Source organism: Onychostruthus taczanowskii, unplaced genomic scaffold, assembly GCF_017590055.1.
Source record: "Onychostruthus taczanowskii isolate IOZ18803 unplaced genomic scaffold, ASM1759005v1 scaffold65, whole genome shotgun sequence".
Taxonomy (NCBI): domain Eukaryota; kingdom Metazoa; phylum Chordata; class Aves; order Passeriformes; family Passeridae; genus Onychostruthus; species Onychostruthus taczanowskii.
In genome coordinates, this window is record NW_024504233.1 from 955,902 (window position 1) to 970,925 (window position 15,024).

Genomic DNA, 15,024 nt, shown 5'->3' on the forward strand with positions numbered 1-15,024 from the left:
TAAACACACGTCTTGGCAACTGTGAAGTAAGTTTTGTATACTAAAACATCAGCATATTACTTCCAAATTCAGAATTCCTACTAAAAGAAAGAAGGTGATTTCTCTGCATGTTCACTTTTTTCTGTCCTAAACTTCAGCTTCTAAGTTAATTATGCTTTCATACCTTTAAACTATCCCTGGACAATAACTACAAAACACTGGCTTGGTACCTGCAATAATTAGTGAAAACTAGATGAAAGGTAATCTTTGGAAAAAAATGGAAGTATACTTAACTTCCTTAAAAATAAGAGCTGAAATTTTCCTTAAATGGTGTTAGAACACATGTTGTTTCAATGCTTAGTGACATATTTTGCTTCTCTTCTGGTTAACGGGTCTTGTAAACAAGTGAGTAGAAATATCACTTCAGTATATACAGATTTAGACTTTTACTGCAAATTTTGTTTGTAGTCATTTCTTAAAATTTATTCTTTTAACAGTTTTGATCATCTACTTCCAGAAACTCTTGAGAGTCCTCTCACATTTTCTTCCACCTTCTCTCACTGCCTGCATTCTTAACCACACACACATTAAGATTTCTACGAGAGCTTGCTTTTGATTCTTAAGACTGAGAAACACGAGAAAATAATTACTGACATCAATTAGTAATTACTGTCAGTAATTGCTAACACCAATTAGACAAATAATATAAAATTGGTCAATAGCCATACAAATGCTCTAAATACTCAAAACCAAATGCAAATATTATATAATAATTTTTTTTTTTAAAAGGCAATAATGCTAGAGATTACCGCTGCCTCTCCAACTGACGAGTACCTCTGAAGCAGAAAAGCTGGACTTGTGACAACACAACAAATTATATTGGGAAAGAAAACCAATAATTTCAGGAAATATTGTGATAATTAACCAAATAGCATTAAAGATAGTATATGAAAAGAAAAGAAGCTTGCATTCTTTTGCATGGCTTGCATGGCAACACTGTTCAATGCAACCTGAGAAAACTGGACTTCCTCAGCTTCTACCAGCGAGCTCCTATTTGTATTTGGCAGGGCATTTAAACCAAACCATACTTTTCACATGTGGTTGTTGACTGTGTTCATTTTCCAGATGCTTCCACTTGAGTTATGATTCACAAAATTATTGGGCAGTTAGAATTGCAGCAGAAAGCAGGTGAAGTAATGTTTCAAATCTCAAAGTTCTCTATTACTAATTCTTCACCAAATCAGATCCTAGTTACCTCCCAAACAACACACTCAGAAATATGTGGTCTCCCTCCGTCTTGCACCCCATATGCAGAAGAAGGTTGTTACCACCCTGTACCTTATCCTAGATACTGGCAAAATAACCATTGGAATTTATGAAGCATTGGAAATACTGCAGTGACCCGAACTACAAGGCAAAAAAGCGAAAACAGAAATCAGTATGGTTCTCTGCACAGAATTTGAATAAAGAAAACCTACTACTGTGTCCACCCAGTGGGTTTAAAAAAAGATATTAAGCAGCTGAGGTACTGAACAAGTCTGGAGGACTACTGAGCAAATTTTACCGTAATATATATACACCGGTTTGTCAAAGCAATTACTTACTAATTTCAGTACTTCCTATATTTTCGGGTTTGGACATTATAAGACAAATAATGTTCTTTTAATGAGGAGTTTTTTGAGCCCAGCATATAATTAGCTTAATTTTAGCTGAATCAAGAGTATCTGTAAAAGCTTTGGACAGTTTCTGGAAATGCAAGCTAGTGCCTTTATATTTGCTGACAAAACTAATTGAGTTTGCCTCACTATGTTGTAATTTTCTGAACAAATCTCAGTCTGATTGTGTAACTGTCAGATATTCTCCAAGTTTGAACAAATTATCTGATCAATTTCAGAAGAAAAACAACATGCGGTTGCTAGTTTTATGGAACAGACATCAAATTGTCATGTTTTACCAACCACACACTGATTTAAATCTCATTTCAAGTCTTATCATGGAAGAACAGAATTTCAATTAATTTAATTTTGTACAGTGTCAGTTTTAGCTTTCTTATTTTCCCATTGAATTCTAAACAAATGACCAGGCAAGCAAGCAGATCCCAATATACAAGAAAAATAAGAACTCATTCTGTTGCCTTGGCAAAGCTCAAAAAGATTATTTGTCTGGACACGTAGCATGTGGTTTTGATCTGCTTTTCCCTAAGCCTGTGCTGCACAGGAACACAGATATGCAAAGATGGATACACACACTCACTCAACAGACCAATATGTGCTTGTTTACTTTTTGTTATACATAGGCTATTGGCATTATTATGAAATTCTATTCTTACAGAGCTTTGTTGCTAAAAACCATTGACCTAGTGCAAACAGAAGCTTGACTATAAATAAACAATTTAAATCTATACCATAGCTAGTTAATTACATGTATGATTCTATAAGTAAATGGAGTGTCATAATTTTATATATTAGTAAACCTATTAGGGAAAAAACAACACAAAAGCCGAGTTGAGTTTTCTAAGGCTCACAATATATCATTTGATAAATTACAGTTTGGAGTCTACTTTGTACCACACAAAGTAGAAGTCACAGAAGCTATTATCCTTACAACTATTTATTTAGGTACCTCACTCTTAGTGATTTAATCTAAACCCTTTGAGGATCCAGGCAGAGCGCTCCTCGCTTGGCGTCTCTGCGCACACCGAGGTCAGATGCAATTTTAGACTTTGCCTCCCAGATAAAAAGCACTGTGATAGCAGCTGTTATCTTCTTGCATTCAGGGTTTGTGCTGCAGAGACGTAGCGGTCAGCGGGGTCTGGTTGGTACAGGAAGGTTTGCTGCCCTCAGAAGAAGAGGCACAATAGATGTGGCTGTGCCTGCGCAGCTTCTGAGCCTTCCCCAGAACCCCTGCGGCCGCTGGCGTGGGCGTGCGGGAACGTGCTGGGCTCAGCGGGGCCTCCCTGCCACGTACCCACAATGGATTTTCTCACCAGGATCAAAGCACGGGAATGAATTCAGAACAGAACAGTTTGGTCCTGAAACCCTTTTAGAACTCCTGGAACATGAGAAATTACATAGCATAGCATATATTTGATTTTTCTATTTTACAGAAACTGAATGATTTCCTTTAAAAATGAACATTAAAACAGAACTAAAACTCCAAGCCTGGCAAGAAATTTAACCTTCAACTACAGTTGATTTGGCCAGTTTTTAACTGAACGTAGTGTTTTTTGAAAAAAGGAACCTGTATCAAAAGCAAAAACATATAAACACGGGCAAAATATTAAGTAGGAGCATTCATTTGATCTTCTACATGTATTGCTCACAGTTTGCATCTTCTGTATTTCTTGGCCATGACATTTCAGGTGATTAAAGTCCATTGTATACATATAGCAGCATTTGAAAGTAACATCTTTTAATTTCACTCACAGAAGCATTGATTCCAAAACTAGCTGCATATTTATCCAGTCAGGCAAAGAAAAGATCTTTTGCCAATACCAGTTTGGCAGCAGAGCTCAAATTTTCATTAGGTGTGTTCCTCATGGGGGAAAAGGTGAGGGAAGGTTCAATGATTAATAATATTCTCTATCTCCCTTCATATAAAAACCAAGTAAACACATTGAACCCACAACACTACAAAGGCCTAGAGTGAGTGAGAGTTACCAGTGGTAGCTGGCACCCCATAGCAAATCAGTGTTTTAAATTATCTTGGTTCAATGGTGCTAATCTTAAACAATTAGCAAATGAGTTTTCAGCCAGATGCCTTATATCAAGGTCTGAACAATGTATCTGATTTTACCCCTTCTCATTCATTTAAACAGAAGCAAGCAAAGGATTGCACTCTTATCTTCAATGCTCAAATTGGACTCAGTGCTTGTAGTCTTCCAGACTAAATCTGTATTACTCTGTAACCTGTGAGATAATTTATATTCTGTCACAGCATGCATTTAACTTATTATATGATTACTTAAATACGAGCTTTTTAGGTGTGGATTTTTTCATGTGTTACAAATGTTAGAAGCTGGGGCATTTGATCAAAATCAACATGCAGATTGTGTTGCCAAAGAAAATCAAACTTGAAATTGTAAGCTTGGAATTTAAGATTAACATTTGCTTTTGGAAGATTGGATTTACCGTTCAGCAAGAAAAGAGGAAAAGACACATACCATCTAATTATTTTAAAATCTTTTTTCAAAAATCTACACCCTGCACTTTTTTCTAGACAGATTGAATACATATAAATGCAATGGTCTCTCCAGTGAAGGTTAGTGATCTTTGACAGTTTGTACACAGATGTGTAAAATACCTACACATTGAACTTGTGCCTAGGGGACAAGACAAAAAAAAAAAAAAAAAGAAAGAAACAGAGATGCAGAATCAAGGTGCCCTTCTTTCCTTTTCACCATTGCAGCCGCCTGTGTGGGAATCATAGAATATCCACCTATCTATCTTTATATCTTTTTACCAGTAGCAGTTTTAATGCTGTTAGCTGGTCAGGATACAGTTGGAATCCCCTCTGCACAGGTGCTGTACATACTTTCAGTTCTGCTGTGCTTTGGTGCCAAGGCTGGTACTAGTAAGCACACTGCTACACTTGGGAGCTGAAGGGAAGTAAAACATAAAAAGAATTTCTTGAAAGGATAAAGTTCTGCTGGAGCTGAGCATTGTTGTCCTCAGGGAACAGTCATCTGTCCCTGGTCTTTATACAGAACATACTGCTTTCCAAATACCTATTTCACATGGTTGTTATGCAGACTAAAGAAATTGTGTGTGTGTATATGGGGGTTTGGATGCAAGAGGAACAGACTCTCCTTCAAATGGCTGCAAATTTAAATCCAGAATAATTCTCTTTACATTAATCCACAATCCAACTTCTGCAACTCTCAGCAAAGTATGGTTTACAGATGTAAAACAAGCAAGGCAAGAATACAAATAAAATTACAGCATTATCAGACCTGATCCTCAGATGATGCAAAACACTGGTTCTGCTTGCCTGAGGCGAAGTGTGCTGGTGACTTACAGGTGTAATGGCATCCTGATAGCCTTTTAAAACCAGGGTCTTTTAAACCTGAGAAACAACAATGCAAACGTGCTTATTAATGCATTCCTTCCAAAATACACAGCCCACAGAATACTCATACAGATACTAGGATACACAGAAAGTTGTTCACCGAAGTATGAATATCATGGAATGTTATTATTTTTTAATGAGATGCTATATTTGAAGGAGAAAAGGAAGGTTGATCTCTCTCTAGGGAGAATATATTTTAGTCAGAGTAAACATGTCAGAACACAAACACTGTATATGAACAGAAATGATTATGTGAGGCACCTCTCCTCTATGAAGAGCACAGAGGGGATGAAAACATAAGATGCTCTGAGAGAGTTACACAGATCTGCATAATTCCTGCTGCATGCAAAGGTTGGAGACCATGCCTTCATTTTCTTCTTTTAGCACTGCTGCCTACATCAGTGTGTGGGATATTGTGGAAATGGAAGAACCTGTAGAAGCAATAGGCTAGAGGGGTACTGGGGAGAGCTTAAGGACCTAATGTCAGTGTTTCTGTGCTGGAAGGCCTCTGTGAACAAGATGGGGTTGTGAATTAGGTAATACCTGTGTGTGGAGAAGCCAAAGAAAATAAAAGGTAAATAAAATCAAGCAGAGAGTGAGGCTCAAAAGAGGGGACTAGTTTGCATAGTTACCATGTTATTGAGAGGCACCAGGCTCCTGACAGACTGAGCTCTTCAGGAGATGTACTCCGGTAACCTGGATCAGGAATTGCTTTTTCCAAAGCAAAAAGAAATGGTTCAGTACCAACATTTATACACCTGACCTTTAACAGAACAATTTTTCCCCAGCAAGGTGAGGGATTGGATTGGAGCAAAGAGGTTGTTCTCCTCTTGATCTTGCCCAAGTGTCAGCTTCAAAGCTGCTATTTCATGGCTGTCCAAACGGCTCTAATTGCAAGTGCTGCAATCCCTCTTCTCCCAATTCCCCACTATTTAGTCCCGCACCCCTAGCAATCTCTCAGGCAGTTGTTTGACCTTTCACTGAATGATTTCAGATCTAACTCAGCAGGACACTAACCAAAAAAGAATAGGTTTTTTGCCATGTTAGTTCTGTGATATGAATCATCCACTGGTTGGACAAGCAGGAGCACCCTGGGAGAGCATAACCCACTCAGCTGGGGAGGGATGGAAGCCTGGCAGCCAGTCAGGCTGGGCTGCCGTGCAACCATGTCACCTCACTCCCCATCTCTAGACCATTCTACACTCTAAGAACTTGCCAGTATTTTTACCTGACAAAGCCACTGAATTTCAGAAGGATGAGCAGGTGGATAATTAGGGAAACATCTTAAAAACGTTACCCTTAAAAAAACCCCAACATTCTGTACTCTCCTGAAATAGTTTTAAAAATCCACTACTCTATAGAAAAACCAACAACTCTCTAATATTATCTTGTACTGAAGCAGAATGATAACTTTTCAGAGAACAAAACTAGGATTCTGCATGCAGAGCCAAATCGGACAGTGGTGATGGATGTGAGCAGAGTGCATTTCCAAAACAGCCCAATTCAAAGACAGTGAATACAATTTGTAGCATCTTGTGTATTTTTAGTGCTGTATCAGGGAGGAGTTCTGAACAACTAAATATCAGGAAATTCATGAAAACTTAAGCAAGTAACATTATTTGTTTTCTTCAGTCAGATGATTTTAAAATGGTTAATATTTGATAGCACAATGATAAATATTTTAATAGAGTATATTGCAGTCAGTTAGGAATAGATCAAAAAGATACAAAGTAAGCTCCACTAGATAAACTTTTATTAGGTACATGAAATAGAACATAAAGCTTGATAGCAATTACTACTTAATCTATTCACATTTGGAAACGTATTGAAGGGGAAACTTATAACGCAGTTGTTATGAATTATTAAATGTTCATTTGAACAGTGATGAGCAGGACTTCTTTTCCTCTGAAAAATCTGTCACGCTTTCCTTTAAGCCTGCTCAGTGGCCATAGATTCTGTGTAATTTGCCTGCTCACTGCCTTTTTATGAGGACAGAATAAAGAGATCACTAGCAGCACAGACACACCCAGATGGGGCATTTTTATGAAGGGGCCTTAAAAGAACCATTTGGAAGTAATCTCCATCCTACTTAACTGCAGATAAAAATTACTGACCTGAGGCAAATAAAGATAGCCAAGGTTTCCTATCTTGGCACTGATGCAACTGATGGCGTTGCTGATACCAGCACGTGCTGATTATCAAGGCTTCAGCAGGTGTTGTTTTAACTTCCTTTACGTATGTGCAGACACAATAGTATGGAAACCAATGTTTCCTTTAGAAGGAGCTGATGGGTTTTAACTTGCAAAGTGCTGACAGCCTCCACTAACAGAAGTTAAGCTTCCCCACTTGTATTAAGGTTTAAAAAATGCCTTATAATTACACATTTATAAATGGATGCCATGGAAGTAGGTATACTATGATTTTGTCCACCTGTAAAGTTAAATTTTAAAATACTAGCTTGCACTTTTGATGGATTTCAGAGTTACTTTAGGTACAGGGGCACACCTAATATTAAGGTGTGTTTCTACTCTGAATTTAAACATGCTGAATAGATGTAATCCTAAAGCAATCAGCCTTTCTAATGTCAAATTTGTAGTTCTACAGAGCTGAGTATTGTAGTATCTAACAGCAAAGGAATTCAAGACCCTTTTTACATACTACTACTATTTGACGTACTTGTTCAAAATATTTTGGATGTCTTAATGAAATGACAGTGTTTGTTATAAGTAATCAGTAGAGGTGGGGTTAAAAATTTTCAGACTGAAGGTTTTAAGGAAATTTACTTAAACTAAGGGAGTTATTATTTAGAAACAATAAATTGAGCACTTCAGCAAATGATTTCTGAATCTAATCAAGACCTTTCAAGGTGTGAGCTCTTAACTAAAACACTTAACAGAAGTGTCTTTTTACATTTCCCAGTTCCCATTTCACCCTATTTTCTGACCATTTTACCTGGTTCATTTTAGAGCTGGTCTTCAAAACCTTTCATTCCTGTGAGTCATGTGCTTATCTTCATGCTTGCAGGCAATGGAACACCTCACTATAGGAACTAAAGCTGTTCTGAGCTGGACCAGTGCCCTCTGTGTGACACCTGCAGGCTGTATGAGCTTCAGGCAGCAGAGGCATCCAGCTGCTGGAAGGTGCAGTTGATAGATTTTCTCAGCCAAAGAATTCATCAATATCCTCATATTTAATTGGTCTCAGTGAGTCTTTCAGCCACTAATTTGCCTAATAACTTATTGAGACATTCATACTTTTGTTATCCAGATGTTCTGGGCATAAGTTCACAACAACAGCAATTAAATATCTTTGTTTAACTGGTTGGTTGTTCCTTCCTGGTGCTTGAGAGGAAGAATAAATGAATAATCATATCCAATTCACCTGTTCTATAACATCTGTGATTTTAAAGACATATATTTTATTTTTCTTCAATCTGTCTTCCCTTTCTTACACTGAAGAAACATAATCTATTTAATCTCTCCTATTATATGGCCTGCTTGTAGCTGGGACAGCTTTTCATCCTACCTTTTATGGTTGTACTACATATATATCTTTTCAATATCAGGACTTCATGCAGTGTTCAAGAGATGGGCACATCATGAAGCTATATAGGGACATTGTGGTGTTTCTACTTCACTCTTTTTCCTGCCTTGAAAAATTCAATAATCTATTTGCCTTTCTGACTGATGAAGAGCATTAAGTCAAAATTCTCAATAAAACACCCTGAACTACTCTTAGGGTGCCTTTTCTAAATGGTACAGCCAAGTATCTGTAGGAATACTTTACTCTTGAACACTTAATTTCTGTCACCCACGCCTTAGAAATTTTTCTGAAGGTCTTTATAGCCACAATACCTTAGTAGTCTAAGCAAATGTATTACACCATGCTTCACTCATTTTTCTAGCAGAATTCTATATGTGTAAGTTCTCATAAGACTGATTAGTAGTTCCTGACATCTATTCTTAGCCTGCTTCTGATTATTCAAGCTATAATTATTCCATAAAGAAAAAAAAATTAAAATGAAAAAAAAAAGATCCCTGCTGAGGCATCTTGGAAAATGCTTTTTGTAGAGTAAGATACATTGTCAATCTGATATTTTGCATCCATATACTTACCTGATTCCTTAAAAAATCTTTTGCTAGATTTGTACATTATTATTTCTCTCTTTCATACTTATAATGTTCCCTCATCTAACTGATAATTCTGTTCTTCATCACATTTTCCATTAACTTGCTTGCTGCAGACATTCTAATTGCCAGTCTCTAGTTCCTCTCCATCTCCTTGAAAATCTTTATAAAAATCACACATGCCACAGGTCCTTTTTTTGTAGTTAATCAAGCCATCCTGACAATTAGAAAAATTAAAATAAGAAAAATCACAAGTAGCAGTGAAAATGTTGTTTCTGCATTTTTTAAAAATTCTCAGCAGTCATATTTGCTTCTGGTGGTCTCATGCAACAGAGTTCCATTTTTAAATAATGGTTTGTAATTGTTCAGACACACCTCCAGAACGTGTCCCCATCACCACAGGCAGGAGTCTGGTAACCTCCCAAAGCTCTTCCATAGTTAATAGATTTTTCCCTTCCCTACCTTACAAAGCATTTATTTGCCTACAGCCTTTCTGGCTTCTCCTATGTTTAGAAAAAAAAAAATTAATGGCTAATTTTTTATGATTTTACTAAATTGCTCAATCATTTCTGGCCTACCTTGGTACTTTAACCAGTTCTTACAGCTCAGTTAATGTGTTACAGCTCAGAGAATGTGTACTCTTTTGTTTTTTCCTTCATTTCATCAAAACTGCACCATTTTTCTTAACCCTTTGTAAACATATTTTCTTATAAAAATTTTTAATCTGCTACTAACAATGTAATTTTTATAAGAATCCTTTTAAATAGGTTTGATTTGGGGGGTTTTTTGATACTTACTTGACTCTACATCTCAAATACAACCAGCTCACCAAATCACCTGCAAACATTCTGCCCCTTCAGCTTTTCCTTGCATTTCTCTCTTGTAAGTATCTGCATGAACATCTTCTCCCATACCCATACACCTGAGACATGGACCAGCCCTTCCAGCTATTTCAAATTCTTCTTCAGGTTAAGCATGCAAGGAAAGATTTTGACAAGGAACATGGGTATGATAAAATCAGGAACAAAAGCTTGATCTCATAAATGTCAGTCCAGCTTTTTGTCAGATCTTTGACTACCACCTTTTATAGCACAAACTCACAGTGAGAATGAATAGAGCTTTACAGGATTTACAGTATACATTTAGAGTAGACTCAGCCCATACAAAAGAACCATGATGTTCAGTAAAATACTAACAGCACTGCTCTTTCGATTTCTCCCAACTCTGCGCAATTCTGAGATATTGTTTTGTTGATTATGGCCTGTTCTTCTCTCATGTTGGACTACAGTCAATGGTAAAACCATTTTAAAAGACTTCTGGTAGAAGCCAAGCTCCTTATAATTACCTTGGCTTCTAAAGAGAATAATTAAATTGTTAATAAAATTGTTACCTGTATTCATCACGTTAGAAGAGAAGTGACAGTGCTGGAAGTTTAAAGATGTTACAAAGAAGGGGGAAGAGTTTGATGGTAATTCAGTTGTTGGCAATTAATTTCTATAGAAGACTACTTGTATCTGAAATCAACTTGAAATAATTATATTGAAGGGACTGTATTCATTAACATCACTGGTGTCAAGAGGCAGCTGAGGTTCAGGATGATTAAAGTGTTACACCCAAAATCATATTGTGTTTTTATAACTACATCTTGGACAGGTACTTCTTGAGATGCGTTTTTCTTCTTGCCAATGACTTGTCTGTCTTTTTGTTCAGATGGACACGGAAAGCAACGCAGTAACAACTGCAGTGATGGCACTGGCTGAATCTAGAGCCAATATTTTGATTTGCACTTGCCTGTAGATCAATTTATCCAATTTATTCCTTTTCTAGAGTGGAATAGTTTTCCAGATCTTTCACACTTTTTAGACATTTATCTGTATTTTCCAGATTTACAAATCTCTCTGTGGATAACCCAAAACATTGTTCCAGCTCATGGAACCAGTATCCAACTGGTTCTTACCCTCTCTCCTGCTTAAATTTGAAACCTTTTCCAATAAACCCAAGGATCTGTTCTTGCCTTCAAAACCTCTAGGTTATAAGGAGTTCAGCTATAATCTCTTGGGAGGAGGAATTCACCCTTTAATAGCTGTTTAGGTGAGCCTTAAGAAGCAGCACCAAGCAGCTACACATCAGGGGCACACAGGGGCTAAAATAAAGAGCTACCAGGTGTGTTCCCCACATGCACTACCCAGCCCCCAAACACACTGGCAAGTAGGAGGAAGAAACTCCAGTGTCCTCAGTACAGAAATAGCAGTCCATGGGAGACAATTCAGTAGGGTGTTCTGTTCATGAGTTGCTGCCCCACTGAGCTCTGAATAGCACACATACTTTAAATGGGAATTCAACTTGCTTTTTAAGCCAAAGGATCCTTGAAATAGGACTTTTACCTTGAAGAATTCAGAATTTCATTTCCAAGGAGTGTGCACAGTTTCATCACATGTAGCTGTTCCTTTAAAGAGCTGAAGCTGCATTTTGATCATGAGGCAATAAGCAGTGACTAGCATCCAAGGCAGACAAGTTACTCTCACAAAATTCAAAAACCTAACATACTTCCTACTGATTTCAGGAACAGGAGAATCCTACAATGAGATTTAAACGAGGGCTTGCTAGTGCAAGGGAATTCATCTTGAGGGCAAGCATAGCATCCTTAAATCAGCTCCATTATGTTGACATTATGCAGCAGAGCACAGGTCTTTGCAAGGAGGCTTCCACTCTCAGAAAGAGCATTCTATTCCACGTATCTTAGAGACACATTGCAACAGCATACTACAACATACTGCAACACAAACTTCTCAGAAATTGAGCTGGATGCTTTCTTTGAAATGCTTCCAATTACATTTGCACACATGCCCTTTGGTACACAACTGGGGAGAAATATGAAAGGTGGCATGTATACTGCATAACTTCCGCAAAGGTATGAAAATTTGGGTCAAGATTTACACCACCTGTCAAAATAAAGCCATATCCTGCAATAATTTTTCTGCAATGACCTGAGAGCTTTGCTAGTTCATGCTAAACCATTACTGATTTAAAACAAAGTGCAAAGACATTTGGGGAAGTGTACTCCAGTTATATCTTTTATTCAGTGGCAGCATGACAACTTAGTGATGATGCTGCAGCCCACGCTGCACTGCACCATTAGAAGGACCCTGAGTGTTTTGCAAATACAAAACACTGAGCCAGCTAAGATGTGTTGAGCACCTCCTTCACCTACTCCTACCCGCCCTGGCTTTAGCCCAAACCCCTCTCCAGAGCTGTTCCAGTTCCAACTACTTCTCTTTAGCACTCCTCCTGCTGTTTTAGCTAAACAGCTACTCATTCCGTAGCTTCTGGCAGTCTTCAGAAAACCAGCATCCCACTCAGATCTGCCATGTTACCACTTCAGAAATGCTGTCTCACAGCAGAAAACCTTTGCCTTTCAAACTCCTGTCTTACCCTCACTCTGGGGCTGTTTGAAACCTGAGCAGGCGCTGTGCTGGCTGGCCACGCTTGCCAGCCCTGCTTGCCTTGGAGTTCCATGAAGTAGGAGGAGGGTCCATTGCTGTTTGCCCCCAGTGTTTGTCCCTCACAAGGCTCCAGACCTACAAAAATTCATCCTACCTGGAACGACAGCCTTTCCTTGCCCTCCACTAGCACATGCAGCACAGGCGTGCCATTGGAGTCGATGTCAAGGAATACAGAGTTCTCAGGGATCTGATCAGCCAGATTTCCATTGCCATCACTGCCAAGGCTGCTGGAAGAGAAGAACAAACGTGACAGGAGCTGTGGGAGCTCATATGTAATGTAGAGGGTTCTCTGGGGCAGATGACAGGACTGGACCCAATGAGATAAACTTGCCAGGAAGTACAGATTCATCATCATCCCTGGTCTGTTGTGCAGAAATTTGTCTCCTTTTTCACTGAGAGTTTTAAAAGAAATATAGTCAGACATGATGTTTTAACAATGCATTCTAAAAGTATATTTTCAAAAATATTAAGTGTTTCTTATGTGACCCTTCCTTTTCCAAACCAGAGGTTCTTGACATTGCTGTACACACAGTCTCTCAAGAGCAGGAGAAAATGACCAAGGTCTTGGTTTCTCAGTCTTAAGTGCAAGTGGAAGACCTTTTAAGTGACACAACTACTTTTTGCCATCATTAGATTTAAAGCTATTGATACAATATATCTTTAAAAATATCTAGCACACTATCTACAGTAATTTATTAGATCACAATGAAGGTATCCTTGGTATTTTTCAACTCTGGCATGACTTGACAAATTAAAAATTGGAGAAAATAATTTTAAACAAAATAAGGAAAGTACTTTAAAGTTAAATCACATTTGGCAGTTATCTATTCCTCAAGGAACCCAGGTTATTTCAGTCTTCATTAATAATTAAGTTTTAACACCTTTGTGCATCACAATTGATAAACAGAAATATAAGTACATTAATCAGCATGCCAAAAGTAATGCTAGAACCATATAAAGCTCACAGGGAAACAGCTCTTACTCATGAGAATAAAACTCTGGTCTTTTTAATATCCTGAATTATCCTAACACTTTGTCATAGTAAGCAATATCAACATCCATGGTTAGAGACATTATCTTTAGTTTGTATGCTGATAGAAAAAAACTTCTCAGACATTATCCCAAACAAACCATGCTGGGTACTCTCTAAGACAGGTCTATGTTTATTCAGATCTTTTTCTACATTATAGCAAAACTTTAAAGTTTATTAAATAAGATTAATATAATAATAATTCTGTTACTATTGAAACAACATATTAGTGGTAGCCTGCATATCAATATTGTGAAAAATCTGTAGGTTGCCTGTATGCCTGCTTCACCTCTACTGGTTGGTGTGTAATAATGAACATCTTTCAGACGTTTTTGTTGAACTGTGTGATGAGTCAGATTTTTAAATGTTTTCACGTAAAAAAACACTGGCTAAGACTGTGACATTGGTTACACCTGGTAAAATACTGCAGAAAAACTGGTGTGCCTGAAGAAGATTGTGTTGGAGAGAGAAGCTGTTATCTGGGGTTTCCCATCTAATAGTTGCTCTGTCATGAAGATAAATGCACAGTGATAACCCGAAGCAAATCTGTGTGCAGCAATAAATATTGTTGATGAAAACTAGCATGCAGCAACTAATAGCTTTAATTATTTGATACATTAATTTATTCGTTCTTATTTTTGCAGAGTGCTACATGCCAGCTGTTTGAATCATCTTATTGGTATTCTGATGAAAAGAGTGGAAAAGTAAAGCATTGCACCAATTAAAATCCCTCTCACAAGAGATCATGTTATCATCTGGTATATCTCAGACAGGAACTAGGATATAAAAATCTGCCTGTTGAATTAATTTTTTAATTCTAGTGTAATACAAAAATAGACAATAACAGGTAATAGTTTTATAGGTCAGATGAAGCAGAATGGGTAAAAATATTTGCATATCTTTACTGTGTACCTTATGTGTGAATATGAAGCAGCTGAAGTTCTGATAGGTGAGATTAGAAGGAGATACGATACATAGCATTGGTATTTGAGATTGTCAGAGTATTTAATCATCTTATGCAATCACATATGACAATTGGACAAGATTGCATAGTCATTTTTTAAACTTCATAGTTTAGAAACCTTTTCAAAGCAGACTGTCAGCAAACTCCCCTGGAAACAATAATCAACTCTGCTGTTGCATTTATCTAATCAGCAGTTCAATGTAATAAATAGAGCAGGAATTCACAGGACCTGCATCATTCCCTCCTTTTGTTTGCACAGGCAACTCATTGGACTTTCCTTGGCATCAATTCCCCATTGTTCACTAGCAATAAGAAGTTCTACTCTGAATAGCTTTGACACCTGTAGGGAAGTGT

At 37.5% G+C, this 15,024-nt stretch overlaps 1 protein-coding gene across 1 annotated transcript in view; it reads left to right on the forward strand.

Moving 5' to 3' along the window:
* The window catches only part of NTNG1 (netrin G1), a 140,432-nt gene that overhangs the window by 116,328 nt on the left and 9,080 nt on the right, over positions 1-15,024 (forward strand). The gene's annotated exons all lie outside the window — the stretch shown is intronic.